The sequence below is a fragment of the Globicephala melas genome, chromosome 16, assembly GCF_963455315.2.
Source record: "Globicephala melas chromosome 16, mGloMel1.2, whole genome shotgun sequence".
Lineage (NCBI taxonomy): Eukaryota > Metazoa > Chordata > Mammalia > Artiodactyla > Delphinidae > Globicephala > Globicephala melas.
Genome location: NC_083329.1, coordinates 50,226,338 through 50,242,903, shown reverse-complemented (window position 1 = coordinate 50,242,903; position 16,566 = coordinate 50,226,338).

Sequence of the window (16,566 nt, the reverse complement as noted above, 5' to 3'; positions counted from 1 at the left end):
TGTTAAAAAGAGATGATTCAGTGGATGCTTGTTAAAAATGGCAAGACAGAGTTTATTCAAGACTATTGCAACAGAAGAGAGACCAAACTCAACTCTGAATACACACAGAGAAGGAGAGGATAGGAGGAACTTGGTTAGGTATCAAGAGTTGGGAGGAAGAAGAACTGCATTAGCCCTTGATAAAAGGTGGAGGAAGAAGAGTTTGATTGGAAATCAAAGGGTGGTTGGGAGAGATTATTCATAAACTGGCTTAGCAGGATTATTTGGTAAAATTAGGCTCAGCAGGTCAAGGATGAGACCTAGTCAAGCGGATCAAGGGGGGAGTCTTGGTCAGTATCAGTCAGAATCCTTTGTCAGTATCAGAATCGGAACCATCAAGATATATGGATATGGAGAAGGGGTTGGGGGAGGAGGGAGGGAGAGAGGGAAGGAAGGAAGAAAGGAGAGAGAAAGAGATTTATTTTAAGGAGTTGACTCATGTAATGATGGAGGCTGGCCAGTTTGAAATCCATAAAGTAGGCCAGCCGGCAGGAAACCCAGGCTGAATTTCTATGATACAGTCTTGAGGCAGAATGTCTTTTCTGGGAAACCTCAGTTTTCTCTTTTTTGCTCTTAAGCCTTTTAATGGATAGAATGAGAACCACCCACATTATGGAGGGTACTCTGCTTTTTTAAAAGTCAACCGACTGTAAATGTTAATCACATCTACAAAATACCGTCCGTCACAGCAACATCTAGACTAGCATTTGACCAGAAGACTGGCACCATAGTTGAACCACCCCGACATAAAATTAACCATCACCAGGTTCAAAGAAAGTATGTGGAAGGCCAGCTGGGCATGTCCAGTCCCCTTTGACTTCTGAGGGGCACTCACCAGCCTCCTGATCCTATTTTCAGAGAAGATGATACAGAAGACCCCTCCCCTGTACAATGCTCCTCTTAATAGCCTAGAGATTAAAATGAGGTAGAAAATATTTGTGCCTTTACCTCAAGTGGACATTCTTTATCCAGAAACCCACTGTTCTGGGAACATCTGCCTCCTTCAGACTCTGGCTGTTGAGCAAGGGTATTTTGAGGCACTTCATACAAGATGCATTGCCAAGGAGAGGGAAAAAACAGTCGCCTGAACCTGAAAGTAGGCTCTCAGTCCCGGAGACGCTGAGGCTTGGCAAAAATGCTAAAAGCACTGATATAGGCCCCAGAATGTTATTTGGAGGTAAGAGCAAGGAAGGATCAAGCCACAAACCTAATAATCAGAGATGATTGAAGTGGAAAATCTCACTTCCCATATATGCTGTTGTCTTCGGACTCCCAAAAATGAGCTTCTAGGGGCTTCCCTGGTGGCGCAGTGGTTGAGAGTCTGCCTGCCGATGCAGGGGACACGGGTTCGAGCCCTGGTCTGGGAGGATCCCACATGCCGCGGAGCAGCTGGGGCCGTGAGCCACAACTACTGAGCCTGCACGTCTGGAGCCTGTGCTCCGCAACAAGAGAGGCCGCGATAGGGAGAGGCCCACGCACCGTGATGAAGAGTGACCCCCGCTTGCCGCAACTAGAGAAAGCCCTCGCACAGAAACGAAGACCCAACACAGCCAAAATAAATACATTAATTAATTAATTTTTAAAAAATGAGCTTTTAGATTTGGCAAGGCAGGAAAAACCACACAGATAGAAATGGCCACCATCCTCTCCCCAAATAGGAACTTGTCACAGAGCATCTCACTGCTTTGCTGAATCTTCATAACTGTCCTCCACAGAGTGAGAGCTAAGCTGCTCAGAACCGAGTTCCCACTGCCAGCTGATGCCACTGCTTCACCAAGCACCTCGGCTCCACTGGGACTGGCTGGGCCTCCTTTCACAGGGAGTCCCTCTGGTCCAAGACCGTGGGTGGTCTTCAAACAAGCAAGGGAGTGAATAGAGTTTTCCTACTTTCTGTGATGGATTTTCTTGGTGTGATTATAAAGTAAGGTGCTTGCCTTTAAAAGGACAGCTCCCTTGATTTTATGTAATACATCCCGTTCTGCCAGAACTTGGACATTAACGGCTGGGCTGAGAGACAAAGCTGAGAGATGCCAGGTCTGGCTCCTTCCTGATAACCAAGCTCCTGATTGGATCAGGCTCAACCTGAGGGAATTCCTCCCCTCTCATTCACTCACGAGTGCATTTTAGAAATGTACTTTGAGTGCCTGCGCACCAGGCACTGCTCTGGGCGCTGGGGATTCAGCAGTGCCCACACAGCCTCCGCCATCCTGAAGAGCCCCTTCTTGCAAAGGGACCTCTGCTCCCATCACACGAGTGGTCAGATGTGTCCCAGTGGTCAGATGTGTCCAAATAGGCCTGCTTCCAGTTCAGACTCATGATGGGCTCTCTTACGCCTGCTATGTTAACGTATATTTTTTAAAAATATTTTTAAACATTTGTTAAATAGCACTTAGTGGTAGATATTTCTTTAAAATAGGAAAACGCAGAAAAGTTTAAAAAAGAAAAGTAACCATTTTTACATCCAGATCCATTGATAACAATTGTTAATATATTGGTATATTTCCTTCCAGTTTTTTTCCCCAATATATGTGAAATTGGAAACATACCACACATCCCGGTAATGGGAAGAATTGGCCATTATCTCCGTTTCCTCCAGAAGGACTTGGGAGATCAAAGGCCCTTGGCTGAGAATGAAGTGAAGGCATTGTTAGAAGCATCATCTCTCAGGGTAACCAAGGGAGCCTCTTTGAGGCATAATGTGACTCCTTTGTTTTTCAGGCCAGCCTTAAGGAGAGGCAGGAAATAAACCAAACACGACATAGCTTAACAATGCAGCATGATGACTCCCAGGAAATAGGGAGGTGCACTCAAATTATGGAGCTGCTCAGGGAAGAACTCCCTTCTCATTGCAAGTTTGGACACTGACTCTGACCACTAGCATTGCTGTTTGTCCTTGGGACACATGGATGTTGATGCTGGCTTTAGCAGGTGCATCATTTGAAGAAGCTGGATGTAACAGGTGCATTCCCTGGGAGAAATGTGGCAAAGGAAAGCCGATCTGATGCCAGCATCCACCTCGACCATTGATATCTGAGGGCCAAAGCCCCTCCCGGGCCCAGGATGTGCAGGAGACTAGACTATTGGGTGGGAGTTCCCCATCATCCTTCCAAAGCCCAGTGGATCACAGACTCAGGCTTGGGGAAAGGCACTGGCGCCTTATAAAGCGGTGGGCGTGGGGATGAGGTCTGTGTTGCTCAAAAGTTGGGTGGAGGTTTAAAGAAAGAGGCATCACCACAGTGGGGCAGGTGTGAGCAGGGGCCTAGTGCCAAATTAGGACCTGGGTCATACCCTGAGGGTCTCCTCCACGAGGAGCTCATCTCTTTCCTACTGTTTCTTTGGGTTCTGGGGAGAAATGCTAATTATCACCTTCAATGTGACAAATCCTTTTACTCCACTACCCTAATCAAAGCCCCTGAATGACATCAGGGCAGCAGGCCCAGGTCAAAGTAGACAGATAGATGCCACTGGGAGGGGCTCTGTCTTCTGGAGACAAAGGAGATAACTCCATATCTCCAAGGAAGCCTTGTTTTTGTGGTTATTGTTTAACGGAAGAAAAGAAAGAATGTGAGGACTTCGGGGAAAGAAAGACACAAAGAAAGGAAATGTAATACTCTCCCCAGATCCACAGAGAGCATTGTCAACGTGGACATAATAAGGTAGCCTTTGTTTATTGATTTAACCAAAACAGTAATGGAGCTATATTGGGAGAATGGAAGAAGAAGATGATGTAAGAAAGCTAAATCATGATCTAAAGGAAGTAAAGAGAGAATGTCTAAAATTAATAAATTATGATTCAAAGTGCTCATCCGGGGAGCTGGGGTGTGGTCAGAGGTGGTGCAAGGTATTGCTTTATCATCCTCCTCTACTCTTCCTCTTAGTTGTCTTAGCCATGTTTGTGTATAACTTTTACCCAAAAAATTAAATCTATGAAATTATTTGGGAAATGGAAGTATGCCTGTTTACATGGCTGGTATACGGAAAGGGGGTCTTGGGGACTACAGGAGAGTGGTGGAGGAGAGGGGCCTCCCGCATGACCCCCGCTCCCCCATGTCTGTGCTGTGTTGGAGGATGAACAGCAGCCAGCCATTTAACAGGTGGAGTCCGGGGAGCAGCTCTAATGCTGAGGATGCCCTGCAAGGACCCCTCCTGAGAGACACACGTTAGACCTTCTCTCTACTTGTGCAAGTAAGAGGAAGCTGGCTTTGAATGGGGAAGTCGAGGTTGACACTGATGTTTCACATATCTCTGTGTCTTGCTTTTTACACTTATGGGCATTTTGTGTGTGTGTGTGCAATATATACATCCTTTGGAAATTTGGTCAAAATGATATCTAGTCTCATGTCGTGACAATCCCATGTTAGTGGCAAAGCCAAAAACCACACTGCTGGTTAAGAATGCAGGTGTACCAGTCCCATCCTCTGGGCTGGAACCCTGACTCTGCCACCTGACACAGCTTCAGTTTCTACCTCTGTAAAATGACCTACTTCCCGAGAGCAGTTGTGAGATTTAAATAAGTGGATACATGCAAAGTGCTTAAAACAGCATCTGTTACATAGTAAGCACTCAATAAATTGTAGCTATTACTTTTTTTTAAATTTAGCTATCCTCATTTTTAAATTTAAGGTTTCTTTTTCCTAAAGCTCACTTTGATAAACATCCTTGTACAATTATTTTTGTGAAACAATAATACAAATAATTTATATTTATTATAGAAAAAATAGACAATGCAGATGAGAAAAGAAAAAAGAAAGAAAGAAAAGAAAAGCTGCTTGCAGTATATTACTCCTCAAAGACAACCACAATATATTTGGTGTATATATTTCAAGTTTTTATTTCCTATATGTGTGTATGTACACATACACACACATACACACACACACTTTACAAAACGAATCTTGTATACTGTTTTATAATTTTCTTTCTACCAGTTAAGAATAATCATGTACACTTGTCAGGAAAAAAAGGCAATAACATAATTTTTAGTGGCTGCCTAGTATTCCTTTGCATGTTTGTATCATTCTTTATTAGCACCCATTGCCAATTACAAACAGCATTTTATTATTCAAATTGTACGTATGTGGTGAGGTAAAAAGTTATGCACAGTCTCCTCTGGTGCAAAAGCGTACAGCTTTAAATTTTCTCCGTAATTATCACAAGGTATTCTCTATCAGGTGGTGTAATGACAGAAATTTAGACTTGCCATTTAAAAGTTTGCTATCTCTTCTCTTATTAGAGATAAATTGCCTGTCAATATTTAGTCTCCTTCTTCTGAAATTGGTATCTGGGTTGACGGGAGCACAGTGTGTGTAGGAATGAGGGGGCAGGTCCTAGGGCAGAGCTTGGAGCTGTGTACTCTGGTCATGGGGTCTAGCATGAAGTCTCTGGGGACCCCTTTCTACCACCTGAGCTCTTGACCCCTGACTCCTGCAAGCCCTCTGAGTCTAGACACTTTCTCCATCAGTCCCCTGGCCAGTCTGTCTTCACCAGTGCTTTTCAATCTTTGGCACACAAAGCAATCACCTGGAGAGCCTGTCAAAAGAGATTCCTGGGCACCACACCCAGAGATTCTGATTACAGGTCTGAGATAGGGCTGTGAGAGTTTGTATTTCTACCGAGCTCCCAGGTAAGGCAGGTCCAAAGACCATACTTTGTGCAGCCCTGGTCCACGTCTCCACCACAGCCTCTGTTTTGGGGTCACTTTGCTCTCACCAAGGTGGTCCTATGGCTGGCTCATTGGTTCTCAACTAAGCTGCCTACCCCACATGTTACTAGGAACTTAGGAGAATTTCTGGATTCTTGTATTCCACAAAAGAAACAGGGGTGGGTGCTGCGGAAGTGCTTCCTCTAGCTCTCCCTTGGATGAATATTCCATGCTGCCTCCTCTCCCCTAAAATGAGATGGGAGTTCCCTGTGAGAGGCATCCTTCCAAAGTACCAAATGGGAAGAGAAACACAAGCTCCCTTTGCTTTAGGCTTCGATCTGAAGAGGCTGTTCTTCCATTTTAAAACTAGGACCGGGGCTTTCCTGGTGGCGCAGTGGTTGAGAATCTGCCTGCTAATGCAGGGGACACGGGTTTGAGCCCTGGTCTGGGAGGATCCCACATGCCGCGGAGCAACTAGGCCCATGAGCCACAACTACTGAGCCTGCGCGTCTGGAGCCTGTGCTCCGCAACAAGAGAGGCCGCGATAGTGAGAGGCCCGCGCACCACGATGAAGAGTGGCCCCCGCTTGCCACGACTAGAGAAAGCTCTCGCGCAGAAACGAAGACCCAACACAGCAAAAATAAATTAATTAATTAATAAACTCCTACCCTCAACATCTTAAAAAAAAAAAAAAAACAACTAGGACGAAATGTGGGGAAGGGTAAACACGAGGACACTGGCACCTGACATCATTTGTATCTCTTTCTCTCCTCTCCTTTCCTCCCAGAACCAAAAAGGCTTTCTTTCATTGCTCGCTTTGTCTGAAAATCACTTTTCCATTGTTAATGCCTCCTTCTTCCTGTGGTGGACATTTGGCTGCCTTCCCTGGGGCCATAATGGCAGAGTGGCTTCTGGGGAACATGATTGAGAGAACATTAAAAAATACATGGCTGGGCTTCCCTGGTGGTGCAGTGGTTGAGAATCCACCTGCTGATGCAGGGGACACGGGTTCGTGCCCCGGTCCAGGAAGATCCCACATGCCGTGGAGCGGCTGGGTCCATGAGCCATGGCTGCTGAGCCTGCGCGTCTGGAGCCTGTGCTCCGCAACGGGAGAGGCCACAACAGTGAGAGGCCCGCGTACCGCAAAAAAAAAAAAATACATGGCTTAATGTTTTCAAAAGATTGTCTCTGATACATTCAGTAATTGTGTTATCTTTTTTCTTTGTTACATTTGCCAGACATTTTTCTATTTGTTTATGCTTTTTTATTTGGTTTGATTTATTAATTCTACTTTTTTCCTATTTTCACATTCAATAATATTGTTACCTTTATGACATTCTTCAGTTTTAGATTTTTTCTAACATCTTGAACAGAAAGCTTAGTTTATTAATTTTCATCATCTTGAACTTTAAAAATATCAATATATTTCACAATCACATACTGTAAATAGGTAATTTTACATAAATGGGATCATGTCACATGTGGATACCTTCTCTGCCACCCTCAGTTACATCATCCCTTTGCATCAGCACTGCCCCTTGCCTTTTTCTTCTTATATAATAGAACATTTGAGGCTAGAAATTTATTTCTTTAAATGCTTTGGCTGTATCCTATTAGTTCGACATATAGGATTCTCACTGTCTTTAAATTTCTATAGACATTAAAATCCTGCTATAGGTTGCCTCATAGATAATGTGAATTTAGACATACTAGATCTAAATTTACTGAGATCAGTGCTTTGTTCCTCCCCTCCTCTGAGCCTTCTTCTTCCTTTTCTTTTTTTAAAATTTATTTATTTATTTTTGTCTGCGTTGGGTCTTTGTTGCTGCGCGTGGGCTTTCTCTAGTTGCAGCGAGCAGGGGCTACTCTTCGTTGCGGTGAGCGGGCTTCTCACTATGGTGGCTTCTCTTGTTGTGGAGCACAGGCTTTAGGGGAGCGGGCTCAGTAGTTGTGGCACACAGGCTTAATTGCTCCGCAGCATGTGGGATCTTCCCAGGCCAGGGATCGAACCCGTGTCCCCTGCTTTGGCAGCCGGATTCTTAATCACGGCGCCACCAGGGAAGTCCTCTTCTTCCTTTTCAAATGGGGTCAGATAAAATTCTTATCTTCCTCACAGGAAGGGGGATCTTAGAAGATGTGAGATTGGGCAATGCAGTGAAGAGAATATGGCCTCCAATTTCCTGGGATTCCCCTGGCCCATTGGCCCCAGGTCAGTTGGAAAACACCAGGTAAGAGATCCTGGGACTGTTGCTCATGTCCTGGATGTAATCAGCCACAGAACTCAAATGCACTCCTGTGAATATTTATGTTGGGACAGCCATCAGCTAGCAGGTAACACCAAATGCAGCCAGATCCTGGATGGATTTGGGGAAATCCCAGCTACAAAGACGTGACCCCCATCTTTTCATCTCATTAAACTTGCAGTAACATAAACCTGTACATTTTACAAAATTGAATTTTTTGGACTCTTCTAAGTGGATTATGGTGGGGTTTTACTATGGGATGTGTGAACAAAGAACAGAGTGCGTCGCTCATCACCCAGTTATACAAGGGTTAAATTGAAACCCATGTGGTTGCCCACTAACAGGACACCCTGAGAGGGATTCAGGATGAAAAACAGGATGAGGCACTCTGTGCTTTGAATAAATGGACCCCTATATTCCTAGAGAGTGAGAAGTCTATCTCAGGAAGAATTTCAATGACCCTAGATTCTTGCATCTTCCCACATATATTAAAAAAAAAACACTAAAATCATTAACTTGAGATGTCTGTTCTTTGTGATTAGCAGTAATCTTTTACCATGATGTATCCTTGACTATATGTATTTCCTAGCCAAAAAAAAATCATATACAAACTGGTTCCTCTCCTACCTCATAGCTGAATGAGTGGCTCTCTCCAGGGCTATAGTCCTCAGTAAGACCCTGAATAAAACTTAAACTCACAACTCTTATGTTGTGTTTTTCTTTAAGTCAACACATGAAATATACTTGAGTCTGTTCTTACCCCCTAGACCATGAACACCCAGCGCCAGAGAATGGCTCCCTGCCCCTGATGTTCACTCACCCACTGCCCTCCTTCCAGTTCACATCATCCTGTGGTCCTGGCACCGGGCTTTTCTGCATTTCGCACCCTTGGCTCCTAATCCTGTCTGCCATTTCCTCCCTCAAGCCTTCTTACTCCAACCAATGATTCTGGTACTCTCCTTTTTGGTTGCGTTTTAAAATTATTATTATTGTTATTATTTGAATTTATTCCTATACTGCATAGGTATTTTCTTCATATGGTACAGCATTGAAAAGCTACACGAGTATACAGTGGGAATAAAGTCTCCTTTCATTCCACATCTCTTAGTAACAGAATCCCCCTTTGTGATAGCAACCACTGTTAGAAGTTTCTTGAGTATCTTCTGAGAGATGTCCTTTGAAACTACAAATATTTGTGTATATACACCTATTTCCTTTTCCCTAAACAAGTTGTGGCACGTTATACATATACTTCACACCTGGCATTTTCCCCTTGACATCGTGACTTAAAGGGAGCTCCATTCCAGCATGTGGAGACCTGCGCATTGTTGTTAATGTCATTATATTTCTTGGGCCTTGACTTTTGGAAAAATGTCTTGGGTCATTCTGAGAACCCTCAAAGCTGCCTTCTACTCCCCACACTGCAGCTTCCAGTAAGAGGTACTCCGTTCAGTCCACCTCACCCTCAGGGACTGGCACCATCCCTGCCACTCTCCCAGGCTTTCCTGCCAATTATGGAGAGGAATGAGCCAGTTCTAGCCACAGCACTTTATTTCTCCCACAGAACAGCTGAGCTGAAAAGGGAAATGGCGCTTTCTGGAAGGGAGTCTGTGGACCTTCAACAATGACATGCTGACGCCTGGCGAGGAGCGCAGAGTCACAAAACCTCCCCAGCCATAGTGGGCAAATGGCATTCATACAGGAGGGCAAGGCTCAGCAATATCAAATCAGCAATCCTTTCTTCTTTATCTGCATGTTTATCCTGTAAAATAAACAAGGGGTCACTTTCCACGAGGAACAGTCAGCATCCTTCTCACGGCCCAGGGCGGCAGGATATCTCAATTTCTTTACTCCTTGATCATGCAGGTTATTGTATTATCACTTCTTAAAAAGTTAGCCTTTTTCTCCCCAATTCAACAAATATTTTTGAATACTCACTACGTTACAGGTTGTATTCTAGGTACCAAGAATATAACCGTACTCGAAGGTCCCTATTCTCAGTCCAGTGGTTTTTTTTGGTTTGTTTTGTTATTTTAATTCTCCAATCTTCCCTCTCACATGCTCTAAAACCTGATGGCTGTTTCTTGTATAATATTGATATGTTCATTGTAATTTCACGGGAAGGATAAAAACCTTTGCTCAATTTCCTGCTTGCTTTTGGTTCCTATTCCTTTCTCCAGACATGTCCACAGATCAGGTGTGTCAAGCAGAGTCTCCTGGCTTCCATGGCTTAATGCCCTGGTGCTCAGGATAATGCAAAGGAGGGAATGGAAGGGAGAAGGAATCAGATACTGCACTGAAGTCGTCCGTGGTAGAAACTGCCTCTAATACACATTCTCCTTTTCTTCATAGGCGTAGATTTTATATCTGGGCACAGAACTGTAGAGAGGAAAGAACACGTTTGCCAGCCTCCCTACAACTAGGTGTGGCCATGAACTAAAGTTTGGCTGAGGAAATATAAGAGGAAGCGTCCTGTGGCCACTTTCGGGAACCTACCTTAAGAGACTGCTGGAGCATGCCTTTTGCCCTTTCTTCATTCCTTTCTCCAGCCTAGTGCTTAGAACACAGTTGTTGACTTAGACCTTGAAGGCGAGAGCCACATCCTAGGGATGGTAGAGGAACTTCAAGAGAAACTGATGGCGCCAAGCCCCATAACGATACTGGACATGTACCTCTTGACTTTTCCTTGAAGGAAAAAAGAAATTCTGGTGTGGTTGTAACCTCTGTCAGGTTGAATTTGCTGAATTTTTTCCCCATCCCTACCTAAGTCATAAACTACCATCCACTCAGAATTCTGAAGAAATATATTTTCATGTTTATTTTAAAATCTCTGCTATTAGTAACGGCAAGGGTTAATTTATAATTGTTGATTTAAAAGCTATCAGCCATTCTCAGCCCCCTGCCTTTCCAACCTACACAGTTAATTTTTCAGCTTGAAACCTCAGTCCTACTCAGTGCGTGAGCCTGAGGAGGGGGTATGGAGTATGCATGTGGAGCAGGGCAGGGGGTATAGAGGAGTTTGGAATTGTTCTTTCAGGAGGTTGGATTGCAATATGCCCAGGCTACCCAGATGGTACTCTACACACCTGTGTGATCAGCCCAACATCCGCCTGACCCTTAATGTCTTGCTTCTCCATCATGAGCAGGTCATTCACTCCTCAAGGGTGCACATCCTCTTTTATGTCTGTTAGAAGAGCTGGCTACTGGTCGGTGGCCTACGATGGGAATCTTGTCCCTGATTAGTCCCAAGTACCAGGGAAACTGACGGCAGAATTGGCATAGGAGCCAGTTGGGAAGAAGTGAAAAAGGCAGCCCATGGGTCATTAAGCAGATGGTTTCCTATCACTGGCACCACTACTGGCCGATGGTGCATGGGCACATTTACCCAGCTTAAAGGTCCAGGGTAATCTGTGTAGTTTCTGACAGAAGCCTCTCTAGGTTGCTGGTGCCTGGCCCCTGCACTCTGCCCAGCTCTGAACGAGATGGGTCAGTTGGAAGTGCTCAGGTGCTGCCAACAGTGTCCATATTGCTTGGAGAAGTTGATTCTGGGCTCCATCACTACACCAGACTGGGATGGATACTAGCTCATAATGTAACTCATATTTGCTATGTACCCTGCATGCTGATTTGGAATCCCCACCCCCTATATTGGAAGTCCTCTCTACAATGTCCTCAGTGACCTGAGCCTTGGGATCACCCATCATCCCTTTCCTTCCTGGCCCATTGTTGAGCCAATTGCCCAGGATCACAGACAGATTTCAGAGGCGCTGTGGTGTTTGCAGGGGCCAAGGTGAGGCCAAGTCATCCAGAGAGAGTTAGCCCTGAACAAGTCAAGAGGACTATATCTCCCGCTACCTTACTTGGAGTCTTCCACTTGGAAGGTTAAACAAGGGACATTGCTCCAGTGACTACAGAAGGCAGGAGACAGCATCTTTGAGGACCCCAACTCTTCCCCAGCACCATAAGGTCTTAAAAGCTATAGCCCTTCCCATCCCCCATAAATTCAGACATCTTCTTAGAGAGAGAAGCAGGGAACAGATGAAGCCATAGAGATATCGGGTCTTTTTACCAGGAAATACTCAAAGACTTCTTAAAAGGTATTGTTTAAAAGATCAGCTGTGTCCAAGTTTTAAGCAGATTGATATATTTTTTTCCAAAACCCAGCAGATAAGGAGTCAGGGGAAAAGTCAGATTAGTTATAGTCAAATAAAGGAATTTAAATTTCTCTGCTGTTATGGGCTACATTGTGTCCCCCTAAAATTCATATGCTGAAGTCCTAAACCCCTGTACTGAGTGTATTTGGAGATAGAGTCTTTAAAGTGGTAATTAAGGTAAAATGAAGTCATTAGTGTGGGCCCTAATTCGACATGCTGGTATCCTTGTAAGAAGAGATTAGGGCATAGACACAGAGGGACACAGGGATCAGATGGCCATCTACAGGCCAAGTTGAGAGGCTTCAGAAGAAACCAACACTGCCGACACCTTGATCTTGGACTTCCAGCCTCCAGAAGTTGAGAAAAAAATTTCTGTTGTTTAAGCCACGCAGTCTTTGGTACTTTGTTATGGCAGCCCTAGCAAACTAATATATCTGCATATCTGAATAATAGTGTAAATAAATTTACATCCCTGTTACTACTTTAATTTTTACATGAATTGAAGTGTGTTGTACTAATATCTAATTATTTAGCACCTCCTCTGTGCCAGGCATTACTCTAAGGGCTTACATATATTAATTCATCTTATTCTTATAAGAACCTCATTTATTCTCCATTTACAGATATGAACACTGAGGGACAGAGAAAGTAACTTCTAAAGCCTCACAAAGCATCAGTGGCAAGTGGCAGAGCCAGGATTCAGAGCTAGACAGACACCAGAGCTACATGCTCCACCAGCACAGGGAAACTTGGTTTTTCACTGAAATATAATACTTCCTGGCAGTTTTCCATGTCAGTACATGTTTGTTTAAAGAGTCACATGGAATTATAGTTTTATTCCAGGGTATGAAAATTAAACCTGCATTGATGCCTTTGCTGCTTTAGCAAGTAGCCTTCTGACCATCCTCAGGAACAGTGACTCATCCAGAAAGAATTAAGGCATTTCCTCTCATCCCCAAAGAGCAGAGTGGCCATTGTGTTTCTTAGGATTGGTGGGCCCTCCTTCATTTAGTAGAGCTCCTTTTTGAGAAGCTTTGCCTGAAAGGAATTTAAGTCATATTATGACAGAAAAGAAGTAAAATGAGAGTTTGTAGGAGAGGTACTAGATGGATTTGGAGCTAGCACCCTAAGAAATGCCTGGGAGCAGGGGACAGGAAGAAGTCCTTTGAAAGGTCCTGGGGTCCAGTAACTGGCCCATACTTGTGTGGTCCCATCTGTGGTATATAGTTGGGAAAGGGTCAGGTCTAATGCCAGTGGGGGCAGAGGACTATAGGGAGTTCTGTTGGAGTGGGCAGGGTGGACGTCAGACTAGAGAAGGGCTGTCCTACACCAGAGGCATCCAGCCAGGGCAGGCTGCACAGTGGGGAGAGGCTGCACTGTGGGAGTGGGCACTTGCCATAGATGCTGCCTGCCCAGCCTCCTGGGAAAGCCTATGAAATCCATGTCCCCTAGTGAATCATCTGCTAGTGAGGAGCTTCCTCTTTTTACCCCAGGAATTTGGCACACCTTCAGGAGATCTTATTAAATTATTTAATCTCCTGTTCTCAATCTCTTTTTCTGTTTTCATCAATTTCTGGGAGAGTTCCTCAACTTTATTTTCTATCCCTTCTATTGAGTTTTTTCATTGCTGCTTCATCTTTTTCATTTCCAAAGGCTCTTGAACAGTGTTTTCAGAACATTTCTTTTTTTATGACATCTATTCTTGTTTCATGGATGCAAGGATATTTCTTATTTCTTTCATATTTCCTTAAAAACATTATTTATACTTTTTTTGTGAGGCAAGTGACTGGGGGGTAGTTTTCGTCTTCCTGCAGAGTTTCTGGTTCCTTTCAGGTCTATTTGTTTGGGTCTCTGTCTTCTGTGTTAGAGGTTGTCTTCTAGTGTGCTGCAATTTTGGTTTCTTGTTCATTGTTAAGCAGGAAGGGGGAACTAAGGAATCCTATAAAACTATATTGGATTCTGTACCTATAAAAAAGAAAATATACCATTTTTTGAAGTGCATGTGGAAAATTCATGAAAATTAACCAAATATTAGGTTGCCAAGAAAATCTCAAGAAATCCCAAAGAATAGAAACATACAAATAACATTCTCTGATCATAATGCAATAAAACTTTTAGAAATTAGTGACAGAATTTCTTAAAAATGTAAAATTTCCTTTTTCCTGGTAATTTAAAAAAACTATTAAACACCTATTGGATTAAAAGGAAAATAAAAAAACAAGATTTCAGAATTTCTTGAAAATAATAATAATGAAAACATGACATAGAATCTCTGTGATACCACTAAGGCTGTTATCACAGGAAAACTTATAGCTTTGAACACCTGGTGCAATAGAAATAAAAACATCAATATAAATGAATTTAGCAACCAAAATGGAAAGCTAGGAAAAAAGTAACTAAAAGAAAGGAGAAGGAAACTAATAAAGATCAAATTATAAATAATGACTTGGAAAACAGAAAAGAGTAGAACTAATAAATCCAAAAGTTGGTTATTTGAAAAACACAACAAAATACACAAACAATTAGCTAACTTAAGCTTTAAAAAGGGAGAAATCACAAATGTAAGAGGGAAATCGCATAAAAGGGGGTAAACCACTAGCTAACTTATGCTTTAAAAAGAAAGAAATCACAAAAATAAAAGGGAAATAGCATAAAAAGAGAGAAAACAATTTTTAAGAATAAAGTACTTTGTGCAACTCTGCAAATAAACATGAAAACTTAGAAGAAATGGGCATGTTTTCAGGCAAACAGAAGTTGCCAAAATTGATCCTAACAAAGACAGAAAGTCTAAACAAACTAATTGCTATAAAAGAAATGAAAAGGCTAAAGAGTTATTGCACAAAATAATACACAAAGAATCACCAAGCCAAACGAAATTCCACATAATCTTTAAAGGTCAGATAATTTCATTGTTACTTAAACTATATATAATATTAATCTCTAAACCTGATGAAGATTATCAGGTTTTTATTCCAATACATTTCAACTCATTTAGGATAAATTCCAAAGATTTTTATTCCATTTGTAAATTTTTTTTTTTCATTTTATTTTGGGCGTGCCATGTGGCATGTGGATCTTAGTTCCCTGACCAGGGATCGAACCTGTGCCCGACCCCCCCACCCCACCCCGTACTGGAAGCACAGAATCTTAACCACTGGACCGCCAGGGAAGTCCCAAAGATTTTTATCCCAATAAAAGGAGACCACAGACCATTCTCAATTAAGAATTTCCTTATCTATTCATCCATGTCTTGGCTCTTGTGAATTATGCTGTGATTAACATTGAGAAAGAGATATAGCTTCAAGATAGTGCTTTACTTTCCTTCAAATATATACCCAGAAGTGGGATTGCTGTGTCATATGGTAGTGCTATTTTTAATTTTTTGAGGAACCTCTGTAGTGTTTTCCATACTGGCTGTACCAATTTACACTCCCAACAATACTGCACAAGTGTCCTCTTTTCTCCACATCCTTGCCAGCATTTTTTTATCTCTTGTTTTTTTGTTCTTTTTTTAATTATAGCCATTCTAAGAGGTATGAGGTGATCTCTCTCTCTCCCTTTTTTTTTTAACATTTAAAAAAAAGAAATTTATTTAACCAAAAAACCAAAAACAATTCACCCATTTCTCCCACCCTTTCACACCCCCACCTCTGGCACCCACTAATCTGTCTGTTCTCTGTATCTATGAGCTTGAGCTTGTTTTTTTTTGTTTGTTTGTTTTTTTATATTCCATGTATAAGAGAAATAATACAGTATTTGTCTTTCTCTGTCTTACTTATTTCACTTCATGTAATGTCTTCGAGGTCCATCCACATTGTCACAAATGGCAAGATTTCTTTTTTTTTCTTCTCTGAATAATATTCCGTTGTATATATAGCAAATCTTGTTTATCCATTCATCTGTCAACAACACAGCTGTTTCCATATCTTGGGTATTGTAAATAATGCTGCACTGAACACAGGAGTTCATGTATCTTTGCAAGTTAGTGTCTTGATTTTCTTCAGATGAAAATCCAGAAGTAGAATCGTGGGATCATTTGGTAGTTCTATTTTTAATTTTTTGAGGAAACTTCATACTGTTTTCATAGTGACTGCATCAATTTACATTCCCACCAACAGTGCACAAGGGTTCCCTTTTCACCACATCCTCACCAACATGTATTTCTAGTCTTTTCGATGATAACCATTCTAACAAGTGTGAAGTGATATCTCATTTTGGTTTTGATGTGCATTTCACTGATGATTAGTGATGTTGAGCATCTTTTTAAAGATAATAAATGTGTATTACAGTATTTAAGCTATAAATAAATAAATACAGAATTCCCTAGGAATATTAACTCCAAACTAGTAAAACATGTTAAGATGTCTATAAACTTAAGAAAATACACTGAAATATTATTATGATTGTATTAAGTGTGTTTGAGAATTGTGAGAAGTCTTTTCCTTGTTTTACCTATTATGATCCTATTGTAGATACTTTTTAAATCTAA